Consider the following 11,560-nt stretch of genomic DNA (forward strand, 5'->3'; position numbering starts at 1 on the left):
TGTCCACATAATTCACTTGAGTGTCACATAAAGTGACCATATACATTTTGCTCCAATCCGGGACAAAAATATAAAAAATGTATCCAGTAACTCCACAAAGTTCGTGTTTTGTTTCTAGCATTCAAAACTATTACAAAAAAATGACAATACGTTATTTATCGATATTTTTATATTCAAAGCCTGTTTGTGAGTGAAGATTTCTACAAACCATGCACAGTTATAAAATAAGAAGATTCTAAAGATGGTTTAAATCTTGAATTAATTAACATGTAATAAAAGTCTTGGCTGTACTAGGAATCATATCATATAACCGCAGACATTACTACAAAACTAAGAATGAACCCATCATCAAGTTCTAATCCATGAAAAATGGAAAAAATCATGTGATTGATATGTGTGTACCTACACGTTTTTGAGAAAATGATTTTAGTAAATTTTCAATTTTGGAGTTATTATCAATTTTAAGCTGTAATCTAAAATGTATGTCTATTTATTGAAACATAATAAAACTCTCCAAAACAATTGGAGTGCTATTATATTTGCACAAGAATCGCTCACAATATAATCTTTTCTTTCTGAATTTTAATTCCTAAAACCCAAAGTTCGTTTAAACTTATGGCTGAAATTGTGCAGCACTCTTCATGAACATGAAAAATAAACTCATTTTTTTTAATTTATTACGCGTTAACATTTTATTTTAGAAACTATTTTTACTTGAAAGAAAATAATAGGGGTATTCACTTAAAGTTGCGTAAAACGGTTACTGCGTATTCAATGCAATGCAAAATTTCACATGAAATAATTTCCTTTGAAGGCATAAAATGACACTTCAGATAGTAATCAAGCTGTTTATGAATCAGATTGAAAATACTTTGTGTAGTACCTAGCTGTTCTTGACCATATTAGAGTAGATGCATTGAAAATAATTGCAAAATCTCATGATTGGCGGTGATAAAGTAAGAAAATTCAGCTGGACGGGTAGCTCTAAAATCTTCTAAAGAATTCGCAATAAAAGCAGTTATGAGAAAGGTTTTTGTGAAAATTATAATTATAAAAAGAAAGTGCTTAAACGCTCGATGACTACTTTTAATCCCATTTTCCTGTTGTAAACCTGCTTTTCTAAACGAGCTACAAAATTTCTATTGTATATCTTCTTCTTTATGGCGTTACGTCCCAACTGGGACAAAGCCTGCTTCTCAGATTAGTGTTCTTATGAGCACTTCCACAGTTATTAACTGAGAGCTTTCTTTGCCGATTGACCATTTTTGCATGTGTATATCGTGTGGCAGATACGAAGCTACTCTATGCCCTGGGAATCGAGAAAATTTCCTTTACGAAAAGATCCTCGACCAGTGGGATTCGAACCCACGACCCTCAGCATGGTCATGCTGAACAGCTGCGCGTTTACCGCTACGGCTATCTGGGCCCCGTATATCTATTGTATTCTGTTGTTTTTTTTTCTGCAGTTTCCACCTAAACGCAAGGGCTCTCACTACGTATGGCATACAATTAGATCGATTGTCCAACAAATACGAGGAATTGCCAAGGAATCGGTCCTGCAACCTTAGCGGTACTTTTCATAACAACTACTGGTATCGGTTCAATTAAGGTTTCTTACACATAAATCTCTTGCTAACAGTATCCAGCTGCACCCAGTTTTTTTTTAATTAAAAATTTTGTATTTCTTCCCTAGCAGAAGAAAATAACTTCTGAATACCAAACTAAGGTATTCCATACCAGATAATTTCCAATACTTACAACCTGAATAAGGTATGAATGAGCCCTGCATAAGAGGTAAAATACCTCAAATAATATCTCAAGTATATTCTACGAACACCAAACTGATAATTAGATCAGGTATTGTAATACCTCAATAATACTTGATGGATTTTCATATAAAAGTTAAAAATTTTCAATAGTACTTCAATACCTCCAGCAGACCTCATTTTTTTTCATTTATTAAGTTAACATCTACACAGATAACACTGAATCAACAATTTCACGCCACAATACTCGGTTCGTGGCCGCATCTCTCCATCCTCGGTTCTGCCCCACGCTCGCCAAATCGATACGCACTTGATCCGCCCACCTAGCTCGCTGCGCTCCACGCCTTCTTGTACCAACCGGATCCGAAGCGAACACCATCTTTGCAGGGTTGCTGTCCGGCATTCTTGCAACATGCCCTGCCCATCGTATCCTTCCAGCTTTGGCCACCTTCTGGATACTGGGTTCGCCGTAGAGTTGGGCGAGTTCGTGGTTCATCCTTCGCCGCCACACACCGTTCTCCTGCACACCACCGAAGATCGTCCTAAGCACCCGACGTTCGAAGACTCCAAGTGCTTGCAGGTCCTCCTCGAGCATCGTCCACGTTTCATGCCCGTAGAGGACTACCGGCCTGGTGACAAACGACGGAAGATGATCTGGGATAGTACTTTGTAGGCCGCATTTAGAATGGTGATCGCTCGAAAGTTCTCACAGTCTAACTTGTCGCCTTTCTTGTAGATAGGGCAGATTACCCCTTCCTTCCACTCCTCCGGTAGCTGTTCTGTTTCCCAGATTGTGCCTATCAGCCGGTGCAGACAAATGGCCAGCCTTTCCGGACCCACCTTTATGAGTTCAGCTTCGATACCATCCTTACCAGCAGCTTTATTGTTCTTGAGCTGGTGAATGGCATCCTTAACCTCCCTCAAAGTGGGGGCTGGTTGGTTTCCATCTTCCGCAGTACTGACGAAGGCATTTCCTCCGTTGTCCCGTCCTTCATTGCCTGTGCTCTCAGCACCATTCAGGTGCTCGTCGAAGTGCTGCTTCCACCTTTCGATCACCTCACGCTCGTCCGTCAGAATGCTCCCATCCTTATCCCTGCACATCTCGGCTCGCGGCACGAAGCCGTTGCGGGATGCGTTGAGCTTTTGATAGAACCTACGCGTTTCCTGAGACCGGCACAGCTGTTCCATCTCCTCGCACTCCGTCTCCTCCAGGCGGCGTTTTTTCTCCCGAAAGAGGCGGGTCTGCTGTTGCCGTTTCTGTTTATAGCGTTCCACGTTCTGCCGGGTCCCTTGCTGCAGCATGACCGCCCGCGCTGCATTCTTCTCCTTCAAAACCTCCTGGCACTCCTCGTCGAACCAATCGTTCCGTCGACTCCGTCCCACGTACCCGACGTTGCTCTCAGCTGCATCGTTGATAGCTGCTTTTACTGTTCTCCAGCAGTCCTCAAGAGGGGCTTCGTCCAGCTCACCCTCTTCCGGTAATGCAGCCTCGAGTTGCTGCGCGTATGCCGCTGCGACATCCGGTTGCTTGAGCCGCTCTAGGTCATACCGGGGCGGCCGTCGGTACCGTACGTTGTTAACGACGGAGAGTTTTGGGCGCAGTTTGACCATCACCAGATAGTGGTCAGAGTCGATGTTAGCGCCACGATAGGTCCTGACGTCGATAATGTCGGAGAAGTGCCGACCATCAATCAGAACGTGGTCGATTTGCGATTCTGTCTGCTGTGGTGATCTCCAGATGTATCGGTACGGAAGGCTGTGTTGGAAGTAGGTGCTACGAATGGCCATATTCTTGGAGGCGGCAAAATCAATTAGTCGTAGGCCGTTTTCGTTCGTCAGCCGGTGGGCGCTGAACTTTCCAATCGTCGGTCTGAATTCCTCCTCCTGGCCAACCTGAGCGTTTAGATCTCCTATGATGATTTTGACGTCGTGGCTTGGGCAACTGTCGTACTCGCGTTCAAGCTGCGCGTAAAAAGCGTCTTTATCATCATCAGTGCTTCCGGAGTGAGGGCTGTGCACGTTTATTATGCTGAAGTTGAAGAACCGGCCTTTGATCCTCAACTTGCACATTCTCTCATTGATCGGCCACCACCCGATCACGCGCCTCTGCATATCACCCATCACTATAAAAGCTGTTCCCAGCTCATGTGTATTGCCGCAGCTCTGGTAGATGGTATGGTTACCTCTAAACGTTCGCACCATTGATCCCTTCCAACACACTTCCTGCAACGCTACGATGCCGAATCCACGGTCCTTCAGCACGTCGGCGAGTATGCGTGTGCTCCCGATGAAGTTGAGAGATTTACAGTTCCACGTACCGAGCTTCCAATCGCTAGTCCCTTTACGTCGCTTTGGTCTTCGCCGATTGTCCCGGTTCGTATTCTCTCGTTGATTATTCGTTGCTTGATTTTTTTACGGCTGGCTTGCAGGGCCTGACACCAACCCCCTAGATTTCCGGAGGACCATTCCCCCTAAATGTTCGGAGGACCATAGTGCGCAGTTTAGCTTAGAGTCCTTCTCTGGCACTCGGACGATGATCAGCCGCCCCTGACATGGGGAACAGACGCTGTTGTGGGCCGCTCCTAACATGGAGTACAGACGCTCAAGGTTTGCAGAAGCAAAAGCAAAAGCAAAAGCAAACCCCCCCTTCCCTGTCAGCATACGACCAAAGTTCCCACCGGGGGTTGGTTACCCGATCTTCCCTAAGGTTACTCGTACCCCGGCCAGTACCGCGAGGAGGTAGGGATAGGAGTTGCTGGGCAAGAGGCTAAGGACCGCACAAAGGGGTCTATTTTATTCCTTCAGGTACGCGAGGTACCAATGGTACGCCATGCCCAGCCATTTACCAACCCCAGCAGACCTCAATAGCTGTCTAATACATACCTCAATGAAGTATTTTTAATTGTTTTAAAGATTTTTTTCAATACCATTATAATATCAAATTGAGGTATTAACAACTGAACAATACCTAATTTTGGTATGATACCAAAATATGGTATGCATAAGTTATTGGGGAGTTATTTATTCCTCCTCGGGTTTCCACATAACCATTGCAAACAGTGCTGGTCTGACTACGCCAAATGACATAAGATGAAGAGTAAATTCTGTAAAAGTATTGGTTTTGTCTCAAGTATTTTCCAATACGACAATAAAAGTAGTACAACACTGTAGTTGCAATTTTTTTAAATTTTATAAGCATTTTATCTTCTTTGTCAAAAGTTAAAACCAGAAAGAAAACAAGCTCGTGTTTGTTTTGTTGTTGTTCTATTGTCTACCATGAGGATAAAAAATATTCATAATTTGTACTGGTATTTTAAAATCATGACAAAATTTGGAATGGCAAGCAAATGATAGCATAACAATTATTATTGGCAATCTATCAAATCCGGGACGTTTTCCGGGACGCTTAGTAATGCGGGACAAGTGGCTTGAATCCGGGACTGTCCCGCACAATCCGGGACGTCTGGCCACTTTAGTGTCACATAATTAACATGATGTAAGTGGCGAAGCAACACAGATATGTGTTCTCAAAGATGTATCTCATGAGAAATGTAATTTCAATGAAATCGGGAACAAATTTACATCATTTAAGCCGCTGGTGGAAATATTTTGTAAAGTTCAGCATTACCCTTACAAAGCTTAAGATCATATTTAAAACATATTTCAATGCTGTGATGTTGTAAATTTTGATGATTCAGTTTGTTGTCATTAGGCCGTTTTAAGACTAAGTAGCCTATCATTCGTATTGGCATCCATGTTAATGTTGCAGTTCACATTAGGCCTTTTCACATGACGTTTCAAATCAGCTGATCCGGAAGCTCTTTGACAGTTCTTCTATGAAAATGACAGGCCCGTGTTAGCACCGGTCCTCCACCGATGTAAACGAATGCATAGACGGATCTGTCACATGAAAAGGCTTATGAATCGATGCACGGGTTCACTAATTTGACGTTTGAGCGGTGCCAAATTCACTTGTTGTTCACATAAATCACACGGCACCGCTCAAACGTCAAACAGTGAACTCATGCATTGTTCTGATTCAAAGGTATAGAACTAAGCCCTCATGAATTACATAAATTTGAAAAAGAATCGATGCATACCATATTTTGGTATCATACCATAATAATAAGTATAGTAATACCGTAATAATACCAGGTATTATTACAGTATTATTATGGCATTGGAAATATTCTTTGAAACAATTAGAAATCACACATCGAGGTATTCGAAAGCAGTTTGTTTGTTAATAAATGCTTAATTTAGTTATACCAAATTAGAGGAACATGTTTTTCAAAGTGATAAAATTGTTATCTTTTTCGAGATTATCTGAATAATTATTTATTTTTATATGTTTTTTTTTACTTTGATTCGATTTCGGAAGTTCTCTGTGATGGCTCCATCAAATGAATTCGTTTCGCGCGACTTGTTTTTTTATTACGAGTGTATGTATTAAGCGTGTTGATTCAAAACTTGAATGTGGTTCGTGGATTCTCGGTTCGGGATGTATTATGTACTGCAGTTTTTTTGTCGATGTTTCGTGCGGTGTGTGCATTTTGATGGGCAGGCTAAGTTAAGGCTTACGCTACACATTGGTCCAGTTTTGAAAAATCATAGCAGAAAATGCGCATTTTCAATTATTCACCAGTTTTAGCCATTACAAGTGTTTTGGAACATGATTTAGGGTTGAAGACTCTATTTTGGGCATAGTCACAATTTTTTGGTTGTCATAGGGCCAAATTCAAACAAAAATGATGTTATTCATAGCTTTTTTACTTTTTTACTTTTTCAAACAACAATCGTTTAGGCAAACTTAGGCAAGAAGAATCATCTTCAATCGATTCATTAGCCTTAAGCGCCCGTTTGAGCAATATATCTCTGCGGGGGAGTGGCGGGAGCGATTTGTACGGTAAAAAAAAGCACTTCTTCAAATATTTGAAGTAGGGGGAAGTCATCTATGGCCGGACAGCCTCTATGCCCGGCCAGTTTGAATTTTCCAAAAACGAATAATGATATTAAGATTTTAGTATGTACCCGATGTTTTTGCACGAGGGATGCGTACCGAGCAAAAAAAGTATTCAGTTCAAAATTTCAAAAAACCGTGCAAAAAAGGTAACACCACTTCTGGATGTTTCATGCAAAAATAAGGTTTTGACGAAAAAAAAATGTATGGAAACAGAATCGGGTGTACCAGGATTATACCAAAACACATTTTTTACCATAACTTTGTTATTTGAAGTCCTAGAACTTTGGTGTCTTTGACAACTTGTCGTATTTTTACACGTTCTAAAACATTGCCAAAGACGCAAAAGCTCTAGGACGTAAAACAAAAAAAGTTTGCATCGCAGCGCCACCTATGCGGTGAAATTTCCAACTAACTTTTATCATCAAATTGAAGAACAAACAAATTCAAGATAAGTCTCCTTTGACACCAACCCGAAAAAATGCACTCCTGAAGCGCTAGAGGTTTTGTCTGGCTAAATTCTACTCCTGGCCCAGTGTGCATTGACTTCAGTAAGTTTTGCATCAATCACAATGCAAAATTTATTAGAAAATGTAGAATTTCAAAGAAAAGCAACCTTTTTTGTAAACCATTGCAAGTCCTCTATGGCCGGACACCTCTTGTCCTCTATGACCGGACAGTGAAAATGTTAACCTAATAACTGGGATTAAATTTATAATTCGCTTTTTCATAAATGTAGGGTACAAAAAAACAAACACAACAAAAATAAAGCATAAACAACAAAACTTTCGGTCCTTGGAGGTCTTATAAAATGCTGTAAACATGATACTTTTAAGGCAAATGAGCCCACGAGAAGCAGCCACAAGATATGATGTACAGTCATCTCTCCATAATTCGATAATGAAGGGACCATCGAGTTAGGGAGATATCGTGTTATAGAATACTAAAACAGTACAATGCGATTCAAGGGACCATCGAGGTAGCCATGAACGCCAAATTTTACTATGGTTCTCTAAATAGATATTGAGATACGGAGTTCGAGTAAGGGAGACTTGACTGTACCTAAGAGCACACTTCAACCTTCGAGCTGACAAATAAATTGTGAAGAACTATAAACGCGTTGAATTATCGAAGACGTTTTCATCTGAATACGAGCAACCGCTTATGCAACATAGACGGCGACATATGGCGAATCGATCTATGGCGCTGATCAAGAAAGAGTTTATGGAACTGACCTATGATCTCGCTAATATGCTTCATACGCTGTACATCATGTAAAGATTGAACCCACAAGCATGTGCTGACATTGTTACCTATGTGATAGGTCACAATCGTGCATTTGCCTTTTTTGTATTTTTCTTTTTTCGTTTTGTTGTATTTTTTTCCTTTTTTTTGTAAATAATTATGCTTAACATTAGTTTAAATTTATATTTATAAATATGTAAATAATATTCCTATATTCCCTATCCCAAGTTACCAATTCCCCTTAATATAAAATCAATGAATTAAAAAATAAATGAAATAAAAACAATTTGTAAATAAAAATAATTTAAATATTTGAATTCAAATCCCCGTCCTATAAAACCCTACATCATCATTCCTTCCTTATGCACTGCATCATGGCGCCTTGTACCAACTGTGCGGAAACAAATCCCTCCCGGGAAATGTTCCACCCATGGGTTTTGCTGCATCATCCTAAGCGATATAAAAAGGATATGCAGGCCAAGGAAAGGGGATCTTTTGGAACTAAATTTCTAACCGTGTCGTGAGTGCAACCGCCGATCATTCATACCAGTGTCGAATAGTGGAGTCGTCATCCAAGTGCGAAATTGAGCGGAACGAAGGCGTCCAGATCTGGCGTAAGGTGGCCCAGACACGAAGTTACCGACATTAGAACACCCAGAGGTCGAGTAAGCCCGCAAAACGTGGTAATCAGGTGAAATTAAATGTGCGCATCCTGTAATATCCTGTGAATACCCCCCCCCCCCCTAAAAAAAATGAATAAATTTATTGTTTAAAATTTGAATTTCAAAGGTACAGTGTTTAAGCTTAAAGGCCCAAACGCAATGATAGCGGAACGGCAACGGAATGCGGAACCGGTTCGCCAGCATGAACTATAATCAGCTTGTCGACTCAGAGTTGATCTAATTTCATTCGTTGTCAGCTCAGTCGAGATGTTGTAATACATGCTGGCGAACCGGTTCCGCATTCCGTTGCCGTTCCGCTATCATTGCGTTTGGGCCTTAATTATTTATTACAAGTGCCATTCCATTTTATTCTCTTCCGTTGTGATCGCAGTTTTTCTCGATAAAGCAAGTGTGGGTTGTGAGTCCGCCCCTGAACGATTCTCCCGGATAGACCCTGAGAGGGCTTAAGTGTAAATAGTTTTGAAAATTTTGCTTGTTAATTAGTTTTTTTTAAGTTTTTTTGAAGTTTTTTCTTAGTGTAAATTTCTTTAGTTTTCTAGTGTAGTTCTTTTCTTATTATTTTTATTCTTAAAATTTATATTGAAATCATAAAGTGAATTAGTTATTAAGTAAAAAGTAACAATTGGCGCCCAACGTAAATTAGTGTGTGAACAAAAAAGTTTCTACTTTAACTCTAAATTAGAACCTTTTTTGAATTGTGCTCCGGGAGAATCCGAAATCGAAAAATTTCAATTTCGTTCCAATTTCTTTCATAATTAGAATTACTAAATTGTGCTCTCAAACTGCAAAACCACATGTGCTAGAAGAAAACCATTTCGGATGATGATAAAAGCTTTTTTTGTCCTTTGTTCATTGAACAATTAAGTGTCATTCTATAGCTCATTGTTTCAGTCCTGAATAGAATTATTTTCATTTAAATAACGAGTGAATTGATTTTGTATTGAATATAATTTCTTTTGTGAATTGATTGTGTAGTGAATTGAATGTCTTTTGTGAATTGAATCTATTGTTTGAATTATTTTATGTTGTTTTATGTTGTTTCAGTCCTGAATAGAATTATTTTCATTTAAATAACGAGTGAATTGATTTTGTATTGAATATAATTTCTTTTGTGAATTGATTGTGTAGTGAATTGAATGTCTTTTGTGAATTGAATCTATTGTTTGAATTATTTCTTTTGTGAATTACTTTTTTTCGCATTTGGTGAATTGTTTCCTTTTGATTATTTTGTGAATTGATCTTATGACTATGGCTACGTTTTCTTCCTTAATGTTTGACTATACACAGTTATGTGCAAGACAACCGAATATGAGTGCAGATGAGAAAACTGTTTTGGAGTCTTTATTATTTCGAGTCAAAGAACTTGAAAGTAAACTGGCTGAAAATAGCGAAGAAGACTCAAAAGTGCAAATCTCAGTTGCCGACGGCAGTGTGTCGAGCAATTCCACATCTAGTTCTATTGAACCTGAACTGGCAATCGACATGCAACAAGCCTACATGAATCCACCGACGGCGATTGATTCTAATTCTCCGAACGAAATAAATCACTCAAAGGCATTCCAGAATATACCAGACATTTCATCACAGTTAAAGTGCGTCAATTTACGATCACCGTTAATGACTTTCTGGCCAAATCCACAGTGTTGTTCAAAATTATGGAGCAGTGGTTATCTGTTCAATAATAAATATCAGTCATCTCACCCAATTCCCAATCAGCAATCAACACATTCCTATTATTCCCGATCAACCAAACCGCATTCATGCTACTCAAAGTTTCAACTTTTGAAACCAACTAATCCTGAAAGCCATGCGAAAATACCATCGGCATACGAATACCGTTTCGATTCGTACCACCCCCCACCTGAAGACAGATGTTTCAATTGTGGCAATCTTGGCCACCCGGTAGGAAACGGCGAGCGCTCAACCTACATTTTATGCGCAGATTGTGGCTCTTCTAATCGCACTACGTCATCAATCCGCAATTAGATCGTAAAATCTCATCTCTCTTACCATAAGAGCGAACTAATACTCACACAAACATTACATTATTCAACGAGTCAAAAAACATTTTCAGCAAATTCAGCTTTTTGACCTGTTTATTAAAATACATTCTCATTAATTAATCAATTATATGATCCTTGGGCCAATGTCCGAGATATTTTTCTTCGCAATAAAAAATAAATCAATTGAATTTCTTTTCTGTTCATTTTTATTTTTTATTATGGTCTTCGTTCACTATGACACTATGCAGCCAATAATTTATTCGTAGTTGCACCTGAAAAGAGATGAAAAAGATCAAATAAAATTTATATCTGCGCATACCTCTAATCAAAATCGATGCGACTGACCTTAACTTTTTTCCTGCAAATTGTTGGGAAACCGTGGAAACAGTGAAAAATCTTCACGGTTCACGGTGATTTATCTCCTATTTCGGACGAAATGTAAACAAGTTTTGACATTTCACACCCGCACAAGAGCATTCTTTATTTAGTCGACATACACAGGGCTGAGTAAAAGGCTTTTTCAACTTGGTATGGTCGACATTCGCTGTAATCGTTAAGAGCCTCTCATGTTGCTTGCAATTTTTTCTCGCATGCGAGAGAGTAAAGAAGCAGCATTGAGATCGGTTCATTAAATTTAAGTTTCGCAGAAAGATCACCAGTTCTCTTAAAATAAGAGACGCTAAAGTGATCAAAGAAACAACCATAAATTAAGGGCGCCCTAAAATCATGTGTTTTGATAGTAGTAAAGTAGAATGAATGTGATTATTGGATGGGAAAGTGGGAATGAATGGAATGACTGAAAATTATGAACGAGAAAGTGAAAATGAAATGATTGAGTGGCTGGATGAATGATTGTTAAATGAGATGTTTGAATGTGAATATATGAAAATAAAATCTGGTCCA

At 39.4% G+C, this 11,560-nt stretch overlaps 1 long non-coding RNA gene across 1 annotated transcript; it reads right to left on the bottom strand.

Annotated features, from left to right (window-relative positions):
- Window positions 1–10,845: 10,845 nt before the first annotated feature.
- On the bottom strand, window positions 10,846–11,176 carry LOC110679371. The gene is made up of 2 exons (XR_002502434.1): window positions 11,003–11,176; window positions 10,846–10,929 (listed from the first exon to the last, which is right to left on the bottom strand). It is a non-coding gene; the product is annotated as an uncharacterized LOC110679371 (long non-coding RNA).
- Window positions 11,177–11,560: the final 384 nt, after the last annotated feature.

The sequence above is a fragment of the Aedes aegypti genome, chromosome 3 (genome assembly GCF_002204515.2).
Source record: "Aedes aegypti strain LVP_AGWG chromosome 3, AaegL5.0 Primary Assembly, whole genome shotgun sequence".
NCBI classification, from domain to species: domain Eukaryota; kingdom Metazoa; phylum Arthropoda; class Insecta; order Diptera; family Culicidae; genus Aedes; species Aedes aegypti.